Source organism: Spinacia oleracea, chromosome 3 (assembly GCF_020520425.1).
Source record: "Spinacia oleracea cultivar Varoflay chromosome 3, BTI_SOV_V1, whole genome shotgun sequence".
Classification (NCBI taxonomy): Eukaryota; Viridiplantae; Streptophyta; class Magnoliopsida; order Caryophyllales; family Amaranthaceae; genus Spinacia; species Spinacia oleracea.
Window position 1 is genome coordinate 49,101,689 of NC_079489.1, and position 5,332 is coordinate 49,107,020.

Consider the following 5,332-nt stretch of genomic DNA (forward strand, 5'->3'; position numbering starts at 1 on the left):
TCACTAGAGTTATGTTAAAGAAAGTTAATAATACTTCTGTTAGCCTCATTCCTAAAGTCCATAATGCTTCAAGTGTTAAATATTTCAGGCCCATTGCTTGTTGTTCAGTTGTCTACAAACTCATTTCAAAGATCCTGACTTCCAGAATGCAGAGTGTGATTGGAGATGTGATCAACCCTTCGCAGGCTAGTTTTATTCCTGGTAGAGCTATTTTTGATAACATTCTCTTAGCTTGTGAGTTAGTGAAGTGCTATTATAGGAAATATGTCTCTCCTAGGTGTATGATTAAGGTTGATTTAAAGAAGGCATATGATTCTTTAGAATGGCCATTCTTGCAAGGTATGCTTTCTAAGTTGGGTTTTCCAGCTAAGTTTTTTGGTTGGGTTATGCGATGCTTGAGCACAATGTCTTACTCCATCGTGATTAATGGCCTTTCCACTACTCCTATTCCTGCAAACAAGGGTTTAAGGCAAGGAGACCGAATGTCTCCTCATTTATTTGTTGTAGGCATGGAGTACTTGTCTAGGTGTTTGTCTGCTCTCACTAACAACTTAGATTTTAAGTTTCATCCAAGGTGTAAGAGAGTTGACCTGACTGAAGGAAATAATGCCCTTGGTCCAAGTATGCATTCTATGTTAAGTCTAATAAATGCGGTTCAGTATTAATTAAACAAGTTAATAATTCAGTGAGATCAAGTGAGCTGAATGCCTAGCTAGAGGCCGCTTCAGTTCAAGTGGAATTAATGATATTAATCCACAGCTTACTCTTGACTGAACCCGTAGGGTCACACAAATAGTACGTAAACGGATCAAGTATTTAATGGCATTAAATACTCCATCTATGGATATTCGGAATCGACGGATCTTGGTTTCAGTGGGAACTGAGATCGTCACATGCAAGAAATGAATACTCCGGAAACGATGATATTGCCGGAAACGGAAATATGGATCGTATCGGAAATATAAATATTATCCAAGTCGTAGATGTTGCCGGAAACGGAAACATGGTACGTATCGGAAAATATTATCGGAAATGGAAATATTGCCAGAATCGGAAATATTGCCGGAAACGGAAATATTGTCAGAATCGGAAATATTATCAGAATCGGAAAATAATTCCGGAAACGGAAATATTAAATATTTGTTCGAAACGGAAATTAATTCCGGAATCGGAAATGTTAAATATTGTTCGTATCGGAAATGAATTCCGGAATCGGAAATTTAATCGGAAGCGTATCGTACGAATAAGCATCGGACGAGGCCTGCCGGACGAGGGCCCAGCACGAAGCCAGGCCATCGCCCAGCAAGCCAAGCGCGCCACACGAACAGCCAAGGCCACGCCAGGCCCAGCGCAAGGCCAGGCCCAGCAGGCCGTGGCAGCGCGCACAGCGCGCACAGCGCGCGTAGCCGCGCAGGAGCTACGTGGGCTTGTAGCTCGCGTAGGCCTCGCTGCGTGGGCTGCTGCTCGCACGCACGCGCATGGGCGGCCCATCGTGGCTGCCGTGTGTGTGTGCGTAAGTGTTTGTGTTCATGCACGATTCCTAAAACGTGCAGAGTTCGGTTAATGATTAAATTCCTAATTCTATTTGATAAATTAATTAATTAGAGTTCTTGTAGGATTCTAAGTTTAATTAATTCGTATCCTAATAGGATTCCAATTCTCTTTCCATACCCCTATAAATATGTGGCCTGGGTTCACAATTTATAACGAGTTTTAAAAGTATTCAAAGTGAGTTTTTGAGAGAAAAATTCAGTCACACATCTTGCTCAAAAGTGCCGAAAATTCTAGTACCTTAAGGGCGATTCTAGTTGGTCAATCTTAAGGCGGATCCGGACGTGCTGTGGACTATCTACGGAGGGACGACACTTGGAGTCCTAAAGACTTGTTCTTGTTCGGTTCGGGCGCAGCTAGGGAGGGCACGCAACAAAGAGTATGCATCTAAATTATGCTATATGATTATGTGTAAATAATATGTATTCCTGGGTTAATGGTTGTTTCCGCATGATTTATGTAATATCATATGTATCATAACCTAACAGTGGTATCACGAGCCCCTTATTATTTTCATAATCTAATTTGCATGAACATGGTTAAATATTACAAATTTGCAAGAATTAAAAGGGGTGATTAATTTTCGTAATTGTTAATTAATTGCAAATTGCGTTTATTTAATTATACGTACGCAGTTTTTCGGCAGTTTCTTCGTTACTCATCCAAATCGAGTGATTTTTGTGTCAATTTCGCATGTAAAAGGCATTCTAAAATTTTGACAAAAATAGTATTTTTCTGCCGAACCCAGAATTCTCAAATTCGAAGCCTAACTATGACTTTTCGAAGGTTTTAGTTTTTCGAATGCAAAATTTCGTAAATTTAAGATGTTAAATTAAATATTTGCGATTCTTGTTGACAAATCTTGAATTTTTGATTGACCTACTGTATATGTTTAACAAGTTTGAATGCCTAGCCTTGTTAATTATGCAATCTAATTTGTAATTATGATTAATTTGTTGAAAATTAGAATAATTTAGAATTAATTTGATTTTCATAATTAATTATAATTTAATTAGAAACCTATGATTAAAAACCACCATAAAAATTGTAAATTTATGATAAATTTTAAATTTTTATGACCTAGTGACAGGCTAAATCGCACTCCTATCAAAGATAAACCTAACATTCACCAACTAAAAATATAGCAAGGGAAGCAGGGATCGTATCCACAGGGAAACAATGTTCTTTCTACTATTAATCGGTAATTCTAGACTATTGGGAAACAAGAATATGGATTGATTTGTATAATATAACTAGGACGATAATAAAATAGGAAGAAATCAGATATTAAAAGGTCTAGGGCATAGGTTCACCGATGAACAACATTCCAGGACGACAACAATCGATAACAATCAATATAACAGTTAATTAGACTAGCATGCTCTCTCGAATCGATACTAATCATAGACTTAGAATTAACGGGCTCTCGCTACGTATTAATCCCAATTCTACCTATTGAAACAAGCCTAAACATCAAATTGCATCTCTCGAATCTTAATTTGATATTGCGAAACTAATACAATCAAACCTGCGCAAATCTAATTGCAAAGTAGATAAGGGCAATCAATAGGAATTAACAGCTAAACCAACAATCAACAACAATTAATCATCCTTTCACATTCGTTCATGGATTCCCAAAACCCTAGAAAATCAACTACTCACACATATTTAAATTAAACCAAATAAACATATTAAATAAAAACATGATTAAGATTGAATAATAAAATAAGGAATAAAGTAATACCTAAAACGAAGAACGAAACGATTAGCTGAAAGTTTGAATCTTTAATTAATTAAAAGTTGAGTGTTTGGAGAAAATAAAAATTGAAGTTTTAAGCTAAGCAATCATAATACGAAGTTCGGAGAGGAGAGGCTACTAAAACACTAATTTAATATATATAGCCTTCCCCTTAAACCTACGGAGAGAAACGAACAAAGGAATACGGTTTGGGGCCGAAAACCTGGCACCCCGGTTTGTGAAAACCTGCCGGTTTTCGGTCCTTCCCAGCATAGAAAACCTACAGGTAGCGAAAACCTGGCACCCGGGTTTGTGAAAACCTGCCGGTTTCGCGCCTAAAATTAAAATCCTCCTTTTCTCAAAACCTGCCGGTTTTCAGAACCCGGCCGGTTTTCGGTGCAAAACTGCACAAAGTCTCTATCTTCAAAACGTCATAACTCCTTCGTTATTTATCGGAATCAGGCAAATGACCACTCGTTGGAAAGATATTGAAATTTAGAATTCAACCCAATTAAAATCACTGCATTTGGAGTTGTAGAACTTGAGTTATGATCAAAAGAGTAGACGAGTGTCGGTTTTCTACTTCTTTCACTATCCGCTTTGCTCGCAAACTCTTCCAACTCAATGTGTGTGCTCTCGAAAGTACATAATCTCTTGTATTGATTCAAATGAGTAGGAAATGCACAAAAATATGCTAATTCCTACAATGATGAGCCTGAAACTACAAACACACTACAAGGAGCACATTAGTACTAAAAATCGCTCCGAAGAGCTCATTTGAGATAAAAAAGTACTAAGGGACGGGGGTAAAAACACTATAAAATATAAACATATCAAACTCCCCAAGCTAGATCTTTGCTTGTCTCTAAGCAAAGAAATCATCGATGAATACATAAATCAACTTCACCCCAAACACATCTTAAAACAATGGATACGATTCAAAGTAAAATTCAACAAGCATGCATCAATGCCAACCAATTAAAGCCATTCTACCACAAATCCTCCCTAACAATCGTCACGCAGAGCAAACCACAAGTGCACAATGGAATTCAAGACTAGTGCTCACACACTCTTCACTCATTTATGTGGCGGGTAAAAGATGTACCCGTTCGCTCTCCTCCCAATATGTATGTGAACAATGCCCTCCCAAACTCACAACACTCGTGTGTTTAAAAGAACATGCACTCAACCTAATAGTCGACTCGGAATATGTCATGTCATAACTTGCATTGATAAACAACTACTTTCAAATTAATATGACTCTATGCACAAAGGTCGGAAGGTCTTCAAAGCTTGTAATGATAGGCTTAGGTAGGGGTGCGGTAAATTTGGGTAAAATGTGAGCTTAAAGCCTTGGCTTTGGGGAGCATGAATCCTAAATACAACCACGATCAAACAAAATAATGACCACAACTCTCCCGCTCAACACATGATGAAACAACGAACACCAACACCAAACTTTCTTGCCTTTTCACAATTTCAAAAAAACAATCACTCATAAGGATACGAAATTGCAAAACTTGATTGAAACAACACTTTGAACCTTTTCTGAGAGTAATAGATTTTTTCTCTTTTTTTTTTTCAAACTTTCTCCCTTTTTTTTTCTTTTCTTTTAGAAACCTTCACATTAGTTTTGTTCTTTCATCTTTTTTTTTTTTTTTTTCAACTTATTTTCAACAACAAACACGATAAGACGAACTCCCTTTTCAACAATCACTTTGTGCTCAAAATGTAGCACACTACAACTCCCTCACCTCACTACTATTAGCTCCCCCAAGCTAGGCTTGGGAACAGTAACCAATGGGGTTTTCACAGGCTTGTAATGTGGCTAGTCACCGAATAAAAGGGCACAAGCAACAACATGGGAAGAAAAAGAGGGAACAAATGTATCTAAATTCATCTGAAGGCTACCTAAACAGAAAAATGCCTTCGTCCTTCACAATGTGCATGTATGTGAGTCATAAAACGCTACTAACAGTCGCAAATCAATACTCAAAATCAATGACACACCAGGAAGCTATCACACATCCTAACCAAATCAAC